The sequence below is a fragment of the Malaclemys terrapin genome, chromosome 4 (assembly GCF_027887155.1).
Source record: "Malaclemys terrapin pileata isolate rMalTer1 chromosome 4, rMalTer1.hap1, whole genome shotgun sequence".
In the NCBI taxonomy this organism is placed as follows: Eukaryota; Metazoa; Chordata; order Testudines; family Emydidae; genus Malaclemys; species Malaclemys terrapin.
In genome coordinates, this window is record NC_071508.1 from 110,596,801 (window position 1) to 110,619,901 (window position 23,101).

General features: G+C 48.6%; 1 protein-coding gene across 3 annotated transcripts in view; it reads right to left on the minus strand.

Annotated features, from left to right (window-relative positions):
- Window positions 1–23,101, minus strand: part of SYNDIG1L (synapse differentiation inducing 1 like) — a 67,445-nt gene that overhangs the window by 31,452 nt on the left and 12,892 nt on the right. Inside the window, exon 1 of one of the 3 annotated variants that reach the window (XM_054027039.1) lies at window positions 7,392–7,458. The exons of 1 other annotated variant lie outside the window; for it this stretch is intronic. The gene's annotated coding sequence lies outside the window, so the exon portion shown is untranslated. Of the gene's footprint in view, window positions 1–1,999; window positions 2,191–7,391; window positions 7,459–23,101 lie in introns of those variants that run through there. One more of the 3 variants, XM_054027037.1, reaches the window with a different exon arrangement.

Below are 23,101 nucleotides of genomic sequence, written 5' to 3' on the forward strand. Positions count from 1 at the left end.
GAAGGGTGTACGCCCCAAGGTGGGGGAGGGGTTGTTTAGGGTGATCACAGGGATGTACCTAGGTGTAATGAGATGGAAATAACAGTGAGATCATTTGGGCTGAATATAAGGAAACACCTACTGAACAGCAACCTAAACCTAATTTCCCCCTACTGTTACTCACACCTTCTTGTCAACTATCTGAAATGGGCCACTCATTACCACTTCAAAAGTTATTTATCCTGCTGGCAATTGAATGGTCTCATTAGACTGACCTCACACTTGGTAAGGCAAATCAAGTCTTTTCATGTATTTATACCTGCTCCTGTATCTTCTACTCCATGCATCTGATGAAGTGGGTTCTAGCCCACGAAAGCTTATGCCCAAATAAATTTGCTAGTCTCTAACGTGCCACAAGGACTCCTTGTTGTTTTTTCTCTTGGGCTGGGAGATCATCTCCTAAGGGGTGAGGGGTAGCTCCATCCCTTAGACGTTCGGCACTAGACTGGACCAAATGCTAGAGAACAGCCAGTATGGAATGACCCGGCCCAGGAGATGGGCAAGGTGAGCTAACAGGGGGCTTCCCTCTCCAGCTTCCGAGATTCCAATCTCACAATTCAGGCAGCATTTCTCTTCACCCTGGGGAAGCTGCGTGACGGCCTCACAGTTTAACCCTTCCTGGGCAGTGTCTGATTTTCATCGAAAGGGGATGGGTCACATTAGAACGCTGGGCCAGCCTGACAGAGCACCCCGATTGGGCAGTGTGGACAGCCTTTACCAGGCTGGGCACAGGGGACATGGGACAGACCGTATGAAAGGGAGATTCATAGCAGGGCCTGAGAGTGCCTGACTCCTCTCCCCAGCGCTGAAGTCTGAAGGTTAGGAGGGGACAGGGAGGGACAAAGCCCTAAGGACTTCCAAAGCAGGGACCTGTGCTGAACAGACTGAGGATACCAAACGGGAGCTGCAGCAACCTACTTGCTCTCCAGTAGCCTGTTTACTCCCTGCCTCTGGTGGAGAGGCAGGGAATCAGAGTGAAGAGCATTTAGCTTCCAGATGCTGCAGATCTACCAGCTATTTAAATTGCACTAGAAACTTTTGCTAGATAAATAGATTGACACCCTTTTTGATGGGCTAATTCCTCCCGCTGCCAAGTAGCCATCTATGATCCTCTTGAGACAAAGTGGATTTTCCTGTGAGAGTCTCAGCCAGCCTCACACCTGCCTCCACTTATTATCTGTATTATTTACATAGCATCATCGCTTTCCCTTCAGGTCCCTTTGGGGGGAGAAGTTTCTGGTGGCAGATGCTGCGCTCATTCAGAGGAAATCTAGTTTTCGGAAGCTAAGCAAGCAGCTTCATAAGGGGGGCTGAGTAGAACAGCAGGGGTTTCTATAAAACCTGGAGCAGCAGGAGAATGAATTACAAGCCAGGCACTGGTCAGATACCAAAGACACTTTCCTTCCACACTAGCCCTTTGAAACTCCGAACACACAGCTCCTTTCCCACAGGCACTGCCCAAGAGCTGATAGGACCTTGCAAACCTGGATTGAAAAGGGGGTTACATGCATACAAGTAGAAGGTATTGTTATTGGCACAATTAACCAAAATGACTAATTGTCTCCTCTATTCTATTCAGCTTTTTATACATCTTCCAGGAACCTCAGCATTTTCCAGTGATGCCTTGAGTGACATGACTAGCATCTATCATGGATGGTTTGACTATTAGTTCTCTTTAGCCACACCGTCTAATTACGGATCCCCAAACTTTAGCAGAGGGCTGAGTTGAAAGGGAAAGTCCACAGAGCCTCTCTCTCTGTGGCCACCTCAGATTTTCAGACCCACCTGAAGTGGCTCTGCAATTTCTCTGAAATATTTGGGGTCAAAAAATCTTTTGCTAAATCCTAACCAGCCCCCACCCCTCCCAGAAACAACTATCCGTTAATCCTGCACTGGCTGCTGTTGTCTGATCAAAGCAGGAAAGTAACCTGGATAAGAAAAGTCCAGGGATGTTCCTTACCTGAGTGATGAACAGTGTCTCACCCACTAAGTTGGAGAGAAGGTAGCTGAAGTAAACCTGATCCAGGCATGATGCTGGCTAGGAACAGCCTTTCCCCTGGAATGATTCCAGCCTCTTCCTTTCAGGACGGATTCTTGAGCTGCTTTGCTTGCAAGTCTTAGGTAGTCAGTGACAGCACCAGGTATAGCACTGGGGACCACTCCTCAGCACAGCCGGAGACAGCACTGGGAATGTGCATCAGTATAGCCAGACAGAGCACTGGAGATGTGCATCAGCACAGCCCTCTAGCTGCAGCAAAACCCTACTTCACATTTGTGTCAAGAGAGCCCAGCGTTCACTCACTCTCTAGCACTCCAACTGCGGTGTGATCAGCAGCAAACATTCCTGAAGGAGAGCTGCACCTTGCCTGATTACTTCCCACAATGTTTGTCCTGCTAATTCAGCTAAGGACTCTGAAAAAAAGGCAGCATTTCTTTCTCTTTCTTTTTGCTGCCTTTCCCTCAGCACTGCTACTCCCTCTGCAGCTCCCGCAAACTCCCCGGGAAAGAAAGATGTAGGGCTGAACAGCAGAATTTCAAGAAAGAGACAAACTGGGTCCCTCTGTGCCGGTGCTAAGGGTCAAGGAGGCCCAGCGCTGGTGCTGGGTCTCACTGGGACAGCCAGGGTGCTCTCTGCTCCAGTGAGACAGGGCTGGCTCAGTCCATCTGGGAATCCTGGAGCCAGAGTTCAGCTGTTTATTTTTGTGGGATGGAAAAGCTGAGCTTCTTAAGGCACAGAGTTTGTATAGAATAAAAACTGAAGGGCCTGATTCAGATCACCCTCATTAGAGTTCCACCAGGGTAAAACCCAGGTGAGTTCAATGGGGTTAATCCTGATCTACACCATCATGAAGTGAGATCGGAGCCAAGCCTCAACAGCCTACCTACTCCCATAAGCCCTATCTACTCTCAACCTGCACTCCAAAGAGCTCATACAGCTCCCCAACCCTCCAACTCCTTCCTCACTCCCCCCAAAACTCCTCTACTCCCCCAAACAGCTCCCCAGGTCTCTCCCAATCCCCCTAAACTGCTTCCCTACTGCTCCCCTCACACTCTCAAACTGCATCCCTGCTATGACCACAACCCATTCAAACCTCCTCAAGCCTCACCCATACTATGCTCCGGCATCCCCGAACAGCTTCCATGCTGCACTCTAACCTTTCCCCTGTCATGACCCTAACAGCCCTAGGTCACTGCCCTGCCATACAGCTGTGCCGCCAATAGCCCACAATAATGTTCCAGTGCCGTTACCCAAAGTCTTCTCCTCAAATCCTCACAGTGCTCCCATGCCACATTCCTGGCCCCCCAAAACCACTCCATCCCTGCATGGTTTGGATAGCATGATCCCCCCCTCCCTACAGAAGCCATCTCCCCACTGCTATACCCCAACATGCTCAAGAATATCCAGTTATCACAGGCAGTGCTAACATACATTTAGGGAGAGGCTATTAAACCTCATGTTGGGTGCTTCAGCCAATCTCCAGCGGTTAGAGATCAGGGTGAGAGCTAACATGGGGGGACAGATTTTATCCCACAGGTGCCTACTTCATTGTTCTTACACCTTCCTCTGAAGCATGTGGTACTGGCTGCTGTCAGAGACAGGATACTGGGCCTTGGCCCTGATACAGTCTGGCAATTCCTATGTTCAAAGCATCCCAGTGTCATGCTGCATCCCCACATGCTCACAGTTGTTCTATGCCATTCCAAAAGCCAAACTGCCCTGATCCCACATCTCCAATAGGCCTCTCTGCCCAATGCTATGGCCCTAGCCAGGCTAAAGCTGTGATTTCTCAGCAGGATTTTTGTTTCCTGTAAATGCTCAGAGGAGGGTCTGGCCTAACCTCTACCACCACGTGATTTCTGCTTCCCACGTACTCCACGAGCGGCTGGCAGGTTATTCCAAATGTATCGACATTTCTGATGGCCTGGCTCCCAGGTGCCACCAGAGTTCTGACTGGGAGAATGAGAGAGAATCTTTTCTGCTCATGCTTTGGAGGCTTGTTTCTGGGTACGGCTACCCTGCAATTAGACCACCACGGCTGGGCCATGCCAGCTGCCTCGGGCTCGTGGTGCTGAGGCTAAGGGACTGTATAATTGCGATGTAGACATTCAGGTTCAGGCTGCAGGCCAGGCTCTAGGACACTCAAACCTTGCAGGGTCCTAGAGCTCGGGCTGCAGCCTGAGCCCATATGTCTACACCGCAGTTATACAGTCCCTTAGCCTCAGCCCCACGAGCCCAAGGCAGCTGGCACAGGTCAGCAGCAGGTGTCTCATTGCAGTGTAGACATACCCAGAAACAAATCTCCAATGTGTGAGCAGAAAAGTTTCTACCTTTGTCTCATTCTCCCAGTCAGACATACCCTCTCTTTCTAGCCACAGCAGTGAGATCATTTAACAGGAACAGCGTGGAGGTGAGCCATTGGATTGGGCTGGATATTGAGAGGAACACAGCCCCTGAATTCCCCATCTGTGCTTTCTGTGAGAGTCCAACTCTGACCGACTGTCAGCTCATTTAAGGCCTGATTGCTCATCTCCTCCATCAGCGATAGAAAGGGTGTGAGCCAGCCTTATGCACATTCATTCCCTCAGCACATGGCTACCTTCCAGGGAATCTTGCCCGGATCCCAGAGTTGCTACTAATAACAAAGTAACACCCCCATATAGAATGGTTCCCCATGGCCAGATCCCACCCAGCACCAGGCAGCGTCGGTAGATGATTCTGAAGAGCAAAGCTCAGATGGGCTCAAAGCAAAACCCTACATACAGACACCCCTGGATTTGTGGGAAATTTGTAATCCAAACCTGGATCCAAATTCAGAATTGGTGGCAGGCCTCCAACCTATAGTTGGCTGAATCAAAATGCAGGGTAACAATAAAACAAGGAGAAGGTGATGGGACTCTCCTTTTGCAGCTCTAGGAGCAATGAGGTTTGGTGGCAAATGCATTAGCTAGATGAAAATCCTAGATAAGGATCCTGACTACAGGTCACCAGGAGCAGCTAGAATCTATGGGCACAGTTTCAGCTGGCACATGGCCGGAGACAGGGTGCCCACACTCCTGTTGTTTGCCTTGGTTATCAAGCCACTTGCAGCAAGGTTCAGGCAGCATGTGCTGATTAAAGGTAAACAAAGAGGGCCTGTAAGGGACAAAGCCTTGTTATACTAGAACAACCCATTGGCTTATATGCCAAGGCCTCGGGAAGAGCTCTCACAAACCTTTTCCCGTCTAGAGAAGTTTAAAGGACTCTGGGGTTCGACAGTAAATCACCATAAAAGTGAGCTCTTACTGTATGTCTCAGCAAAACCCCACTGCCCAAATCACCGGAGAGCCCCAAAGAAAAGGTCGCCAGCCAGATGAAATACCTTGATATACAGCTTGCCAATTCCCTTCAAACCAGTTTGAATTTACATTATGATAAGCTACTGAAATGCATGCCAAAAAGGACTAGAAGGATGGACGGATGGGTAATCAAAACAGCAATATTACCAAAGTATAATCGTCTCTGCCACAGCAGCCCCATCAAAATCCCCACAAGCTGCTTTAGTCAATTCAATGGAGCCACTCCGCCCTTCATATGGGCCACACACAATCACCGGATTAAAATGCAGGCACTGTAATTACCCAGACAGGGTGGGGGATTAGCCCTCCCAAACTTCTACAAATACTACTTAACAGCAGAGCTGCAGCTCTGTATCCCCTGCTTTGACGACAATAAAATGACATTAGCATTCTGAATCAAAGTCTCTGACCCAGGATGTCTCTTTGCTACAGACATGTGTGTGAGAGGATGTGTAAAAACAGCTTACCACCATGATTATCTGATAACTTTTATGAATGCAGGTCAGGGTGCAGCTTTAAGAGAAAAGGGGAAAAGCACATGGAAACTTGTGGTCCAGCCTCTCACGTGGCTACATGCAGAAGGACTGGATGACCTAATAAAAGTCAGGAGGAAAAAAAAAGGAACCACATACAGTACAGAAACATTTTTCATGCAAGGAACAAAAAAGGAATTCAGAAAGGATTGAAGCAATAATGTGCAAAGTCTCTTGCTCTGCTGAGCCTCACTGTGGATATTTATATGTCTAATGGGATGAATGAAATGGGCCCATTAGAAAAAAAAAAAAAAGTAGGAATAAGTGGTCCCCTGATCTCAGTTTGAGTGGCAAGGAGACCTCTGGCAAGGACACATGCAGTTAGAGGAAATGAATCTCATTACATTATATACCAATGGTTTTCAAACTGCGGGTCATGACCCAGTACTGGGTCACAGAATATAAGGCACTGGGTCGCAGCGGCTCTGGTCAGCACCGAAGACCGGGCCATTAAAAGTCCAGTCAGTGGTGCTGCCCCGCTAAAGCAGGCTAGCCCCTACCTGTTCTGACACCGCGCTGCACCCCGGAAGTGGCCAGCAGCAGGTCCGGCTCCTGGGTGGGGGGGGCCACGGGGCTCTACACGCTGCCCCTGCCCCGAGCATTGGCACTCCCACTGGCGTGCCTCTGGGCCTAGGAGCCAGGTCTGCTGTTGGCTGCTTCCAGGGCGCATCACGGTCCACAGTGCCAGGACAGGCAGGAAGCCTGCCTTAGTACTCCCGCTGCGCCACTGACCAGGAGCTGCCTGAGGTAAGCCCATGCCCCAATCCCCTGCCCCAGCTCTGAGCCCCCTCCAAACCCAGAGCCCCTTCCTGCACCCCAAACCCCTCATCCCCAGCCCCACCCCAGAGCCCTGACCCCCTCCCACACCCCAACTGCCTGCCCCAGCCCTGAGCTCCCCCAAACCCAGAGCCCCCCCCGCATCCCAAATCCCCCTGCCCCACCTTGCAACCCTCACCCTGGTACTCCAACCATCTGCCCCAGCCCTGAGCCCTGCCCACACCCACACACTCCAGACCCCTCATCCCCAACTCCATTGGGTTGTGGACATCAACAATTTTCTTCAACTGGGCTGCCAGAAAAAAATAATCTGAAAATCACAGTTATATACCAGATGTCTACAATGTGATAATATGTCATTAGACCACTCAAACAATGCATCTGTTTCAAAATAAACTTACTATGGACAAACTACATGAGTAACAAGTCATGCTTTTGTTCTGGAGTTACTCTGCATTGGAAGGAGATGGTAAATCATATGTCAGACATTAGAAGCACCATTGCCACGACGTCCAGTGCTTTGCATTCTTCATCTAACAACAGACACAGCAACAAATAAATATGCCAGAACAAATTTGTTAACATTGCATTATTGGCAGCCAAAAACCCAATCACTTTAAACGGGAAACCTGAACTCCCAGCAAGCAACAAGTGGTTATTTCAGGTCAAGGGTTTAGTGCCCGTAAGAAAAAACATCGTACAGACCTCAAAATAACTAGAAGGTATTTCAGATGAGGACTCTGCTGCAGGATGTCCTCAAGGCAGCCGATTAGGCTAGGAAAGAAAAAAAGATAAAAGGAAAAGGAATGACATCAGACTCAAGAGGATAGGAAATTCTGTTGGGAAAAGCACGAACACCTCAAACTCCAGACTCAGGCAGCTGTATTAAGCTGAGCCCAGACCACATCAGAAAGGGCCTGAAACCCATTCTAGCTGGCCTGTATTCTATGGCTGCTTTCTGCTGTTCCAAAGTGGGGTAAAGCAGCCAGAATGCACAAGTGAATTCACAAAAAATACATTAAAAAAACAAAAAAACAACCACAAGGGTAGTGACTCCATGAAAGGGGAAAACTTGGAAAACAAAACTAAACCCAAATATGATTTAAAAAAAATAAGATTGTTCTAATCTGGCTCCACAAACACTAACATGCCTTATCATAATCACATGGTATTTCCATGACATCTCTCCAGGACAGAGTTGAAATTTCTGCTGAAGGAGAAACTTAAATTATGAAGAATAACTAGGGGAAATGACCATTAAATACAAAAATGTATTTCAATGTCCCCTATCCAGAGGATTGCTGTGAGTTTTAACTCGATGAGAAGCTGGAAGAGCCTATAGCAGGGAGAGTCAAGATTGGTTGGATGTCTTCATTGTGCATTTCCGTACCTTAACGTTTGGATTTCTTTTAAGTCTAACCTTAACTGTGAATTTCCTGGGTTTAACACATCTGGGGTTGGGATAATTACAACAGCCCTTTAACATATTTGATCCTAAATTACAGATAGGTACTCTCCACCTTCACTCCATTTTAATGTCATTTTTGTCTGGGACTATAAATCAATGGTATGCCCTCACCTGTGTAAGCAGAGTCAGGATGAGCTCTACCCTGACATCTGGTGGTGAATTATGGCGAGTGTGGAAAAGAACTCCAGGGGCTGATCTTGTTTGCATAGGCACACCCACCCGCCTGGCATGAAACAACAGCAATTGAAAGTGGTTACTTTGGCTGGTGTGGGATCCCCAGTTTCTCTGTTATTGGGGCAGAAAGAATAAAGTTTTGTGACCTTGATTCTGTGAATCAAGGTCAGTGGAACTGTTGTATGACAGAAGGACTGAGTGAGTCCTTCACCATTACCTAAGTAGCACTTGCTTGACAAGGGACATGGGTTACAAAACCCAGTGAATTGAGAGAGAGGATGGGGACAGGTATTTGTATTTGATGGTATGGGCCCTCCTCTGAGGGTTTGAAACACCAATTGCACCACCTCCTTTCTCCACTGTTGAGAGTCAGAGCTAACTTTGATTCCATTAGGAGTTTAGTTACAGGCTGCTGAGCTGAATTCACTTTGGGCCAATAGTGCACCAGCACTAGGGCTCCCCTACTCTGAGCTGAAATCACAAAAGAATTAAAGTTATAAAGTACTGTGTTAACTAGTGGGGGAGCCTGAAGCTATATTGCTAAGCAGCTGGCAGAGCAATTTGTGGGGACGACTGGAGGAGCAGCGAGCGGCGTGGAGCCTTGCAGGGACAGTTGGAGCAGCCCAAGGAATGGCGAGTGGAGTTGCTTGCGGGGACGGCTGGAGCGGCTCACAGGTCGGTGAGCGGAGCAGAGCAGCTTGTAGAGCGGAGCGGTTCGTGGGACGGCAGGAAGTGGACTGGCTCCTGGTGAAGGCTGCAGTGGAACCCCATGGAGAGACGGCTGGCCTTGGATCACGTAAGGTGCCCCTTAACACCCTGCGTGCCTCCCTTTTACTCTGGGGCTGCACTGACCAGGGACAGAGACTTTGGGGGTTGTGGGACTTTGGGTGGTTGCTGGACCCAAGAGACTTTGAGGGTGTTGGACTTTGGGGACTCTGGGTGATTTTTGGGTTGCTGGATTCAAGAACCAAAAGGGAAAAGACACAGCCCAATTTGCTGGGGTGGGTTTTTTTTGGCTCATGGTTTGTGTTATGAATCCTGTTTGTGGTGTTTTTTCCAATTTAATGCTGATGTCGATTACCTCCTGTTATTAATCATTTTCTGCTACACTCAGACTCTGTGCTTGCGAGAGGGGAAGTATTGCCTCTTAGAGGCACCCAGGGGATGGTATGTAATTGTCCCAGGTCACTGGGTGGGGGCTCGAGCCGGTTTTGCATTGCGTTATTGAAACGGAACCCCTAGATACAGAGCCCAGCCCTTGTTGCTGCCAACTTAGATGGGCAGAAGGGTTACACCTGGAATAACCTGTTCACTTCTGATACCCCAAGAAGGGCAATGAAAGTGATGGAGGGGTCTGATCCAACACCCATGCAGTCAGTGCCGTTGACTTTGATTTGCACTGATTGGCCCCTAAAGGTCTGGAAAGTAGGAAGAAATTAACAACGTAAAGACTACTGTGTTTGGAGAGCAGATGACTAAGATGAAGCTTCTGCCTACCTGAGCTGGCTTTGAACTAGTGACCTGCATCCTTTCAATTCCCCAAGTGATCAGTTCTGCAGTATCTCTGTTCCTTAGTAATTTGTGCAGCTCTTTTCTGTGTTCCCTCTGGTTTGTTGGTATTTTCCTGGCCATGAGGTGCTCCAGGACACCATGGCCTAACCTGCACTATCGAGTGGGATAGTTCTTCACCCTGATAAAGGCACTCCCCTCCCCTGTGGGTGTGCTCTCCCACTGGTGCCACTGCTCTGTGTCCAGCTCCTTGTCTGCACAAATTTGTCTGACCCCAGCTGAGCCTGGGACAACCTGCAGCTGCCCTCACCTACCTGAAAGCAGGTCCCCCGCTGTCTAATAGCTGAATAAATCTTCTTTAGAGTCTGAGAGACAGAGCCCTGGGGAGCTCCTAACTCAGCTATTGGCAGGAGGCAAGTCTCTGGAAATAAAGCTTTACAACATTGCTGAAGCCTGAGATGAAAGACAAGCAGCAGGATGAGGAATAAGATATCAAGTGGCAGCTACATGAGCTCCACAGGGATCTTACCCACTTCAGCTCGGTCACTTCACAGCGGACAGCAAGGGCAACGGGGGCTACATGGGTGCTCTTAGAGCCTGCATTCTGCCCCACAAAGTCCCCATCTTGCCAAGGGGCGCATGTTTCACCTTTGGACCTCCTGGACACCTGTACAAAGCCCTTTGTGTTTTAGTTAGGAAGGGTGTGCATTCTTCTTCTGGCTTTGAAAGCATCATTCCCCAGAAGAGAGCAAAGGCCCAAGATAGTCACCCCCACATGTCTGGTGCCTGCCATGTCTGTCTCAGCCTTGATTTGACATCCAGCCTTGCCACAGGTAAAAAACTCAGACCATGTTCTCATCACAAACCTCCGTAGCCAGTGACTTCTAACTTTCAAAACTGGAAACATCTCATGCCTGGTGTCAGACCCCAGGGGAATGTTTTGGGGAAAGTTTAGGCAAATTCAGCTCAGCAAGCATGAATAGGAGCCCATCCCCCACCACACATTTTAAGCATTATTATTCTCTTGAATAACTAGAAAAAGGCTGAACTGTCGCGTCTGAGCCCCATGAGTCATCTCAGGGAGGCAAGCGATCCAGGCAGTATTTGGGTTTGAAGTAACAGTAATTAGCATTGGATGACGACTCATGGCACATGTGCTGCTCATTGTTTTCCATTCAGCGCAGAATTCTGGCACCCTGTGACTATGTGGAAGTTGGTATCTTGGTCTTGGCTTGACAAAGACCCATCTCAAATCTGTTCTGTTCAGCACCAAGCACATTAGCAGCACTCAACCAATAATAATCCTCATTGGCAGACAGGAGGGAATGCAGAAATGAGCCACACAAATCCTCAGATGATCAGACAATGAATTGAAATGACATGGGCTCTGAGGTTGCCTTCCCCATACTGTGCCTTTTAGAGGGACAAAAACTATAAACTGAGGCCAGACACCCGTAGAGAAGCTGTTCTTCCAGCACCCAACCCACAAGTGTCAAACCACGCCTGTTTTTCTGACTCTACGATCCCATTCTCAATCTCTTCTGACAAGATCACAGTCCCCATCCCTGATCCTCTATGGAAAGACCTTGGATTCCCTTCCAGTGAAACCCTCCAACATAGGGTGACCAGATGTCCTGATTTTATAGGGAAAGTCCTGATTTTTGAGGCTATTTCCCCCCCTCCATCCCGATTTTTCACACTTGCTATCTGGTCACCCTACTTCAACACCAGAGTCCAAGACCGAAAGGACCACTGTGACTGTATAGCCTGACTTCCTATGTAACACAGGCCAGAGAACTTCCCCAAAATGATTTCTAGAGCATACCCTTTCAAAAAGATCCAATCTTAATTTAAAAGTTGTCAATGATAGAGAATCCACCACAACCCTTGGTAAATTGTAAACCACTTAGAGTTTCCACGACAAGTCTTCAGATACCCTCAGTTTCATCACAATAAGCTTACAACCAGGAGCGGCGCCAGGGTTTTTGCCGCTCTAGGCAGCAGCGCTCCTCCTCTGAGCAGTTGGCGGCAGGGGTCCTTCCTCTCCATGTCTTCGGGGCACTTCGGCAGCCGGTCCCGGAGCGAGTGAAGAACCCGCCGCCGAATTTCCACCGAAGACCTGGAGCGGAAGGACCCCCACTGCCAAATTTCCACCGAGGATGGCAAAATGCTGCCCCCCAAATCCTGCCGCCCTAGGCAACCGCCTAGGATCGCCTAGTGGAAGTGCCGGCCCTGCTTACTACCTGAGTCCAATTTCGCCACCCCTCAATCCTATGACCTCTGTGCCATGCTCACTCTGGTGGCCTGTAACCCATCAGGCCTTCCTGGTTTCCCCACACATGTTCCACTGTGCTCAGCTTGGTGGATATCCTGTGAATCAAAGTTATCCTGAGCTCTCTCCCTGTGGAGGAGGTTGGAAGAGCAGAAGAAATAGACAGAAAGGGAGGAAGGGAAGAGAGAAAGAAAACAAAAGGCAAAAGAGGAAAAGGCAGGATACAAGGAGGAAAAAGTCAGGGAGAAAGGAAAAGACTGGATTTGTAGCTTCCCGCTGGGATAGCATTGATTTTCTCTGTTACAGATAGAGTCCCTGCAGCTCATAGCTTGCACCTCTCAAACCATTCACCAAACTCTTCCCTCTCTCTTCCCCACCCCAAGGCCTGGCTACCATCTCTCTGTGCCAGGATTCAGTCAAGGATTAAACAACCCAGATCCATATCCTTTACTTAGATCAATCGCACCATCTATAACATGGGTAAGAATGTAGGATTTTAGTCAGTCTCCTGCTTTCCTTCAGGTTTTCAAAAGGAGCCTGTCTTGGATGGTTTAGACACAACAAATCCTGCCTCTTGGCAGGGGGTTGGACTGTGATTCTCTGATTCGAAGTACAACATTAGCCTGGATGTGAGCCACAGCAATTACTATGTGAGTGACAAAATCAGGGCCACTGAGTTCAGTCAGCTTTTTCTGCTATCGCTTTCGGTCACTTAGGGAACACAGAGAGCTCAGCGCTCCAGAAGCCACATGCACTGACTACTAACCCCACTCCAAGGACTCAGCACTCAGATTAGATAGAAGGGGGATGAAAAGTAGTGGGATGGGAATAACTGTTGGGGAACAACCATTGTGGGAAAAGGCTGGGGGATCCCAGGGAAAGGGTGGAGGGAGGTTCAGCCACTCTCTGGCACACATAACTGAGACACACTGAGATGTCAGAGGGCCAGAGGTGCAGTTTCAGGCTGAGGGAGAAATGACTATTTCCCCTCAGGGAAGTTAATAGTCTGTAGCTAAACTCTGTGGCAGCTTAACAGTGCTGTCCAAAGGACTCCTGTAGGCTGCGGAGTGAGTGATTTCACCTGTCCTTGAGCATTTTCCCTCTGTTTCTGTACCACTGGTACCGAAACTTCACTGCAAGCAAAGAAAACTGGGTTTAGAGCCTTCTTTAGTGAGTTGCTGTTTGGCACCCTCAGGAGAGGGAACCACAAACGAGGTACCAGTCAGGGCACAAGGTCGTGGGCACAGAGAAAGCTGCAGTCTCTCCACAGGCAGTGCTTCACAAGGGCTTGTCAAGGTGAGGAAAATGGAGCTGGCAAGGAACTCACTGGAGTTATTGTATCAAAGACAGGAAGGAAAAGCAGCATCTGGAAGATGTCTGTGGTGAAGACACTTTCCTCCTCTTTGAATAACTCAAAAGCCAGCCAAGCCAATTTTTAATCAAACTTTACAAGACACACCACCTTTGGCCTAAGAACAAGCAGGAGAAACTGCAGCCCGAAGGGTAATCTTTCCAAAAGAGATAAGCCACTGGAAATAGAGTCTTAGAATTGAAATGCCACCTCTACAGTAACTGTAGCACATTGAGAACAGCACCTCTCTCTGCTAAGGACCAAGTACCATTGCCAATAGCACTGATGTGCTGCATGAAATCCATAGTGGAAATCTGGTTGCTCACTTCAACTGCTGACATACCTTGAGAGGGTTGGATTAACAGAAGAATTCTTTCAAGACTGGAGGCAAGATCCCCTGTGACAAACTGATAAAAATACAATAGCTACAGGCCACACCAGGGAACCAGGGTCATATAAGGACACAATAGGGATTCAGGTTTCTCTGTAACCCCCAGGACAACAATAGAGCTAGACAGATGCCAATAATATCATCTGCAACCCTGTGGTACCACACTTCCTTCAGAGCAACTCAGAAATTCCTTTCTAAGCAGAGCTATTGTTGGGGGATTATTCTAAGGAGAGCCAGCCAGTGAGTTTGTTTTCCTTTAGTTATTAAACTGCAACAGCAAGCCATGCGTGAAGTCTATTCAGCTGTTTGAACTTTCGGCTCATTTTTGTGGCTATGGATTTTAGCTATATCAATAGCTGGCTCAACCTCAGAATAAAAATCCTTTACAAACAGGGAAGTATTTCAGTTCTCCAAAATGCAAGTGTGCAGGGCAAAAGGTAATAGTTTGGATGGACTGTGCCAGAATCAAACAAACAAAGAGATTATTTTGGAGCCATCTGAGAAGATGCAAACTGGAAAGTACTTTCTTTGAAAAGGTAAAAAATGCTTTACAATCCCATCTAGATCTCCTTAACCCATGGATGCATTTCTAATGTTCCCATCACTACAGAATCAAGGCATCAAATCCATCATTACAAACAGCATCACATTTCTCCTGAAGCCACTTAACCTGCCCTGAGCTTATTTTAAATATCTAGGGAGAGACAAGCCTCTTGCAAACTGCCCGGACTAAGAGGCAGTAACTGCTTAGCCAGTCACAACTCAGCCCCTGCTTCCCACCGGGCAAAACAAACTGCACTATGCCTTTTTCCCAGAGCAGCTTACTTCCCCCAATGCCAAGGCTCCACCCATTCCCCATCCTTGCCTGCCTATGCCTGGCCCAACCCACCTGCATGGGAAGGTGAGTAGCAGCACCATGGAGGCTGCCTTTCCCACCACAATGTGGCCCACAGTGCAGGGAGCCCCCTCACTCCACTGCCAGAGCACATAGGCCAGCTCACAATTGAGCCCTTGTGTTATTTAAAACACAAAGAGCTCAATTTTAAACAGACCCCTGATGTAGGCACTGTGATAGGGTGAACTTACCACCAGAGTCAACCCCTGGCTTCAGAGCATGGCACTGCTGGGGTCCTTCTCCTCTAGCAACCCTTATTCCTGCTGTGCTGGTTCTGCTAAAGTCTGCATCTTCCATGCTGTAGCCCTCCAGCCAGTTCAATCACCTTTCAGGGTAACAAAAGTCCAACCGAACAAAACATCTAAACACACCACATTTCCACCCCTCTTGGGCTCTTATTCAGCCGGCTTTCTGGGCTCTCAGCTCTTGTCCCATCAGGGTTACCTTAAAGTCCTTCCAGGTCAGTTGTAGAGAGCAGACTTTCTGGATGCCTTCCCTGATGTCCCTCTCTCAGTCAACGATTCACGGACGTTTGCTGCTCTCCACCCCTATTCCCCCAAAGCTTATCTTTGCTCCTTTTAGCTGAGAGCTCTCCTGGGGCCTTCTTCCTGGAGGTTCTTTTCTTCCTGACAGGATTCCCATGGCCTCACCTCCCCCTGGACAGCAACAACTTCTCCCAGGGCCCTCCCTGCTTCTTTTACAGGCCCTATCTGAGGTTCTCCCACAGGAACCTAACCTGCTCCCTGCAGGGTCACTGCTACAGCTGCCTCCTCACGTTCTCTCTCAGGCCTTTTTATTTTTTTTAATAAGGCCCAGATGTTGTTCTCCATGCTGACCCCATTAGTCCTGCTCCCTCAGGCTGGAATGCAGTTAATTATGGCACAGGTGAGTCTAACCCCATTTCCCTTAAAGGGCCAGTTACCCTGGGACTCCCACACACACGGGGTCTTTCATAATCACCCAGGTTCAAAAGCTTTATTGGCATGACAAGTACAGCCAAAGTTAGAATACAGGAGCCAGATTTTCAAAGGTATTTAGGTGCCTAAAAATGCAGATAAATGCCTGGTGGAATTTTCAAAAGCAGATTGATTTCAATGGGAGTTAGGCACCTAATCTGCTTAGGTGTTTTTGAAAATATCACTAGGGACCTATCTACATCTTTAGGTGCCTAAATACCTTTGTAAATCTGGCCCAAGACCTCTAATGACCATCATCCCTCTAGTCCAGTGCTTCCTAAACTTTTCAGGGTCATGCCCCCTCGCCCCAGAGCTGGGGCCAGGAGTGGGGACGTGGCTTGGGGATGGAGGGAGGATGCAGACAGGGTTAAGGGGGCCGAGGCTGGGGCCACAGCTGAGGATGAGGTCGAGAGTGGAACCCTGGGCATGGGGACAGCAGCCAGGGCCAAGGCCGGGAGTGGAGCTGGCTGCCGTTCCCTACCCGCTCCCCCATGGGGGCTTGCCTGGGTCTCAGCCACGCCTCCCTGAATGCTCCTCTGTGCCCTCCCCTAGGAGGTGCATCCCACAGTTTGGGGACCCCTGTTCTAATCTGAACCCCTTTTATTTCTGCTGTTTCCTTTTTGAGAGAGGAATACCGAAGCTGAACCCAGTATTCCAGGTGAGTATCTGTGCACACATGGGAAATGTATGTGTTTTCCTCATGGTGGAGTGCTTCCTTTTGAGGCTAAATCCTGCTGTCCCTTTAAGAAAAGTGATGACAAAGCAATATACTAGGAGGTCCAGGATCAAGTATTCAGCCTAACCTCACTTCCACCTTCATTATCAGTTCAGATAAGGAATAAACAGGCTTTAATCACTGGGAATGTACCAGAATGTAAAGCAGAATTGCTCACTGCCCCATCACTGAAATGAGTTCACAGAATCACAGTGGCTAGAGAGGGAACAGACCTATTTATTAAGTCACTCAGTCCTTCACCCTGGAGTCAATACAGGATCTTAATACAGGAATTCACCTCCCCTCAAAGCCAGTCCATGGGTTATTTATAGGCTGCCCAAGTGTAGCTGCTCAGATAAATTCATCAGCAGACGGGGAGGCAGAAAGTGCCACTGTTGCTACAAAATAAGTCAAAGAAATCCCAGTCAAGGAGCCTCCATTGGGGAGGTGCAGCTCTGGGGTCCAGGATAAAGGACAACCAGACAATTCTGTGAATTGTCACAACTGGTGCCCAGTGGCTGGTCTAAACTGTGATTCTTGTATGCTCAGGAAGGAGTTTTGTCTAAACAAATGTAACTCTTCTGCCAGGTGGAGTTGGCAGCAACAATGGCCAGGTTCAATATCTCGGGGTTCCTCTTTACGATACAAAATAGAACTGGCTCAGCCCCCCACCCTCCCCAGTAATCTGGGAAAACTTAACACCACCCCTGGGCATCTCTAAGGGGCAATACTTCCTACCTCGCAAGCACTGAATCTGTGTTTAACAAAACTGCGAAGATAGTGTCGCCAGGAGGGCTTTGGCTTCCTAGACCACGGGATGCTATTCGAGGAAGGACTGCTAGGTAGAGATGGCGTTCACCTTTCGAGGAGGGGAAAGACCCTATTTGGACACAGACTGGCTAACCTAGTGAGGAGGGCTTTAAACTAGGTTCGACGGGGACAGGTGAGCAAAGCCCACAGGTAAGTGGGGAACATGGAGACCGGAGAGATGGGTCGGAAACAAGAGGGAGTGTGGGCTATATTGGCAGAGAGAAAGGAGGGTCAGGACAAAACTGGGAGGAAAGATCAAACCAGTATCTTAGATGCCTATATACAAATGCGAGAAGTATGGGGAATAAGCAGGAAGAACTGGAAGTGCTAATAAATAAATACAACTATGACATTGTTGGCATCACCAAAACTTGGTGGGATAATACACATGATTGGAATGTTGGTGTGGATGGGTACAGCTTGCTCAGGAAGGATAGACAGGGGGAAAAGGGAGGAGGTGTTGCCTTATATATTAAAAATGTACACACTTGGACTGAGGTAGAGATGGACATAGGAGACAGAAGTGTTGAGAGTCTCTGGGTTAGGCTAAAAGGGGTAAAAAACAAGGGAGATGTCATGCTAGGAGTCTACTATAGGCCACCTAACCAGGTGGAAGAGGTGGATGAGGCTTTTTTTAAGCAACTAACAAAATCATCCAAAGCCCAAGATTTGGTGGTGATGGGGGACTTCAACTATCCGGATATATGTTGGGAAAATAACACAGCAGGGCACAGACTATCCAACAAATTCTTGGACTGCATTGCAGACAACTTTTTATTTCAGAAGGTTGAAAAAGCTACTGGGGGGAAGCTGTTCTAGACTTGATTTTAACAAATAGGGAGGAACTCGTTGAGAATTTGAAAGTAGAAGGCAGCCTGGGTGAAAGTGATCATGAAATCATAGAGTTTGCAATTCTAAGGAAGGGTAGAAGGGAGAACAGCAAAATAGAGACAATGGATTTCAGGAAGGCAGATTTTGGTAAGCTCAGAGAGCTGATAGGGAATCAAGACTGAGGGGAAAAACAACTGAGGAGAGTTGGCAGTTTTTCAAAGGGACACTATTAAGGGCAGTGTGATGCTGTTGCAAAAAAAAGCAAACATGATTCTGGGATGTATTAACAGGTGTGTTGTGAGCAAGACACGAGAAGTCATTCTTCCGCTCTACTCTGTTCTGGTTAGGCCTCAGCTGGAGTATTGTGTCCAGTTCTGGGCGCCGCATTTTAAAAAAGATGTGGAGAAATTGGAAAGGGTCCAGAGAAGAGCAACAAGAATGATTAAAGGTCTTGAGAACATGACCTATAAAGGAAGGCTGAAAGAATTGGGTTTGTTTAGTTTGGAAAAGAGAACACTGAGAGGGGACATGATAGCAGTTTTCAGGTATTTAAAAGGGTGTCATAAGGAGGAGGGAGAAAACTTGTTCACCTTAGCCTGTAAGGATAGAACAAGAAGCAATGGGTTTAAACTGCAGCAAGGGAGGTCTAGGTTGGACATTAGGAAAAAGTTCCTAACTGTCAGGGTGGTTAAACACTGGAATAAATTGCCTAGGGAGGTTGTGGAATCTCCATCTCTGGAGATATTTAAGAATAGGTTAGATAAATGTCTATCAGGGATGGTCTAGACAGTATTTGGTCCTGCCATGTGGGCAGGGGACTGGACTCGATGACTTCTCGAGGTCCCTTCCAGTCCTAGAATCTATGAAAAGAGAACAAGGAAAAAGGGGACCCAACATTAATTTGGGAGAACACCACAACTGTGATTCAAAAGCACATGAGCATAGGCAAACACCCATCCCACTGTGCGTTGGGCAGTGTCCTTTGCCTTTTCCTCACCTTGTGGTGTGAAAGTCTGACAAACGAATGTCCCTTAACACCCCACGCCCCATTCCCGCTGCTGCACCCTGCTCACAGTTGGCTGTCCTTGGTTAGCAAAGACCTAGCGTTCAGCGGTGCGTTCACAGCAGTTCATCTCCCACACTGGGGGAAGAGGGGGTGACGGGTTGTTGATCAGTGCCTCTACTGCTGCTACCACTGCAACTGACTCCCAGCTGCCACTGTCTCTCTGCTGCTATCTGCCATCAGGGCCATCCCTAGGGAGGTGCAAGGCCCAGGACATAGGTGCCGAGTTTCTAATGGGCCGGGGGGGGGGGTTGCCCTCCACCCCTTCCCTCAAACCCCACCACCTCTTCCCCGCCTAGTTCTGCCCCCTTCCCCCGAGCATACTGTGCCCTCGCTCCTCTCCCCTCCCCCCAGTGCCTCCTGATGTCACGAAACATCTGATCAGCAGCAGACAGTAGGTGCTGAGAGGGAGAGGGGGGTGTTGATCGGTGGGGCCTGCTGATGGGCAGGAGGCACTGATGGGAAGGGGAGGTTCTGGTAGGGAGCTCCTCCTGACCCCCCTGCTGCTCACCTTCCCATTCACCTCCTCACCCTGCTTGCCCGCCCACCTCACCTCACTGCCCGCCTCCTCACGATTTTATCAAAGCGCGGGGCCTGTGGCAGTCGCTCCGATTCGCTGTACCCAAGGAACGGCTCTGGCTGCCACCACCCTCTGAACATCATGTTCTGAAGTTCTACCACTTAACCTAGCTCTGAGTGATTTCAGCTATCAGTAATATCAGCAGGCGGTGGAGAACCTCACTGCCAATGCAGTTTCTGTATTTTCTTTTGCTGCAACATTATCCCCACACAAGGTCTAAGGCTGAGCCCCTAGACCTGCTCAGCAGTGAGAACAGCACCAGGAACCACTACCCAGAAATAAAGACTCTTAATTAAATCTAATTAGTTCAACATTTAAACACTGGAAAGGAGCAGGTCAAATGATCTCTAGAACTCTTTCAACAGCATCTCCCCCCTCCTCCCCAGCTAAAAACAGTTGACCCAACCACTGTCATCTTAATTGGGATTTGGCACCCCTCTATCTGCTTAGCAAGTGAGGTTCAGTTTAGGATAACCCCATCAATCAGGGCATGCTAAGCACAGTTCTGCTGCCCTTTGCTCGTAAAATAAGGATGACAACACTTCATTACCCCTGCATTCAAATACTAGAGTGATCTGAAACCCAAAACCAGCCCAAATTGGTCATTTTGGCAAAGCAACTCCATCATGCTGCGCTCCAAGGCAAAGTAGGCATATCTGTGCAAATATGGTTTGCTCCTGAAGTCTTTTCCCTCAGTGCATTACTACATGTCAGGGGAGAGCTCATTCAGACCCTACTTACACAAAGAGAGTGTGTAATGTACTGGCTAGTCTGCCTGGGTCACTACAGACCCTTGCTGGACAGGATGTTAGACCTGCTCAAGTGTCTGAAATCATATAGCCTTCTACTGACTGTGACCCATGGAAGGTATACGCCCTACTACAGCAGCTACTGAGGATTCACTTAGCTCAAGCAACAGGGGAATGACTGTCTTTGGGGCAGAAGATCCTGTGCTCTATTCCTGCTGCTGCCAGTGAGGATTGCAGAACCTACAGTGTGTCAGTATGCAGTAGGGGCTTAACACTTGAGATTTGCAACTGGCCACAGAGGATGGACTAAGAAGTGATCGAACAGGACTTTCTCAGCTCTAATCTCTAGGATTCCCTTATCAATTGCCATGTTGTGTTTTTTTCCAACAGAAAGCTACAGATGCTGTTTGCTCCCACTGGTGCAGGCGTATGAGGGTCAGGAGCGGCGCCAGGGTTTTTGCCGCCTTAGGTGGCAGCGCTCCTCCTCTGAGCATTCAGTGGTGGGGGTCCTTCCATCCCGCGTCTTCGGGGCACTTCGGCAGCGGGTCCCGGAGCGAGTGAAGGACCGCCTAAGGTCGCCTAGTAGAAGCGCCGGCCCTGATGAGGGTGCAAACTGCTCCACAGGCTCCCGATTATTGACAGGAGCTGGGAAATGCACCGTTTACCACACAGGGCTTTGGACATGCTTTTTGGGTATTTGCAAGGACACTGTCAGCCCCAGGCACCATGATGGCAAGGTACCAAAGTGTTTTATGTTTTCCCAGTTGTGCAGTTTGCACAGGCTTTGCCTTGATTTACAGCATCTTGTCATGACCTGGCAAGAGCAACACATGCCCACCTGGCCATGAGGTTCAATTATTGTTATTCCCTCTCAGCAGCACTTCTCCATCGCTCCTTGCAGCACGTTCAGAAAGCAGCAGCCTGTTCACTCGCTGGTTTGAGCTACATTGATCATATTATCTTCATGTCAGCTGCCAATAAAGCAGTGGATTGACTATCCTGGCCCTGACATCCCTTAAAACCCTTTGAAGTGCAGGCTACGGATATATTAGAGACCTGCTCCTTCAGCCTCTTCCTGGCAGGAATCCTCTTCCAAAAGTATCTGTCAAGCCTCCTCTCACATCTCATCCGGATCATTCCTAAAGACGCACTCCTGCCGCAGCGCCTACCAAAAAGCAGCTGAGTCTGTGCTTTACAGTAAAAAGAAATTTATTAGAGCATAAGCTTTCGTGGACTACAGCCCACTTCTTCGGATGCATCTAGAATGGAACATATATTGAGGAGATATATATACACACAGAGAGCATGAACAGGTGGGAGTTGTCTTACCAACTCTGAGAGGCCAATTAATTAAGAGAAAAAAAACTTTTGAAGTGATAATCAAGCTAGCCCAGTACAGACAGTTAAGAAGTGTGAGAATACTTACAAGGGGAGATAGATTCAATGTTTGTAATGGCTCAGCCATTCCCAGTCCTTATTCAAACCGGAGTTGATTGTGTCTAGTTTGCATATCAATTCTAGCTCAGCAGTCTCTCGTTGGAGTCTGTTTTTGAAGTTTTTCTGTTGTAATATAGCCACCCGCAGGTCTGTCACTGAATGACCAGACAGGTTAAAGTGTTCTCCCACTGGTTTTTGAGTATTTTGATTCCTGATGTCAGATTTGTGTCCATTAATTCTTTTGCGTAGAGACTGTCCGGTTTGGCCAATGTACATGGCAGAGGGGCATTGCTGGCACATGATGGCATATATCACATTGGTAGATGTGCAGGTGAACGAGCCCCTGATGGTATGGCTGATGTGATTAGGTCCTATGATGATGTCACTTGAATAGATATGTGGACAGAGTTGGCATCGGGGTTTGTTACAAGGATAGGTTCCTGGGTTAGTGGTTTTGTTCAGTGATGTGTGGTTGCTGGTGAGTATTTGCTTTAGGTTGCTGAAGTGAAAAAACAGATTGACAGAGCCAGACGAGTACCCAGAAGTCACCTCCTACAAGACAGGCCCAACAAAGAAAATAACAGAACACCACTAGCTGTCACCTTCAGCCCCCAACTAAAACCTCTCCTAGGGTTACCATATTTGAACATTGAAAAAAGAGGACACTCCATGGGGCCCCGGCCCCGCCCCAACTCCGCCCCTTCCCCTCCCCCGGTCCCACCCCTTTCCCCACCCCCGGCCCCGCCCAACTCCGCCCCTTCCCTGTCCCCATTCCAACCCCTTCCCCAAAGTCTCCGCCCCCTCCCCTGAGCACCCCACATTCCCCCTCCTCCCTCCCAGCCACACGAAACAGCTGCACCAATTCTAAAGTCAGGCACTCCACTAGTATAGACTCCCATGACTTTAATGAAGCTGCTCAGTGGAGGATCTGCCCCGGCCCTCAGTTTTTGGGAGCGGTCAGGACACGCAGCTCACACTGTTCTGTTTCCCAGCTCCCCAGATGCCTTGGAGCACCCAGTTCTCCTCCCTGCCCGGTAAAATCCCGGACATTTTGAGCTATTTAATTCTTTAATTCTAAAACGTAATTCTTTATATGTAGTGAACTTTGTATTTTCGTTTTGGCATTGTGTTTGCTCCTAGGATCAGGGGCAGCCAGGGTCTCCACGTGCTTGGCCCGCCACAAGCCAAGCTCAGAGGCTCCCATTGGCTGGGAA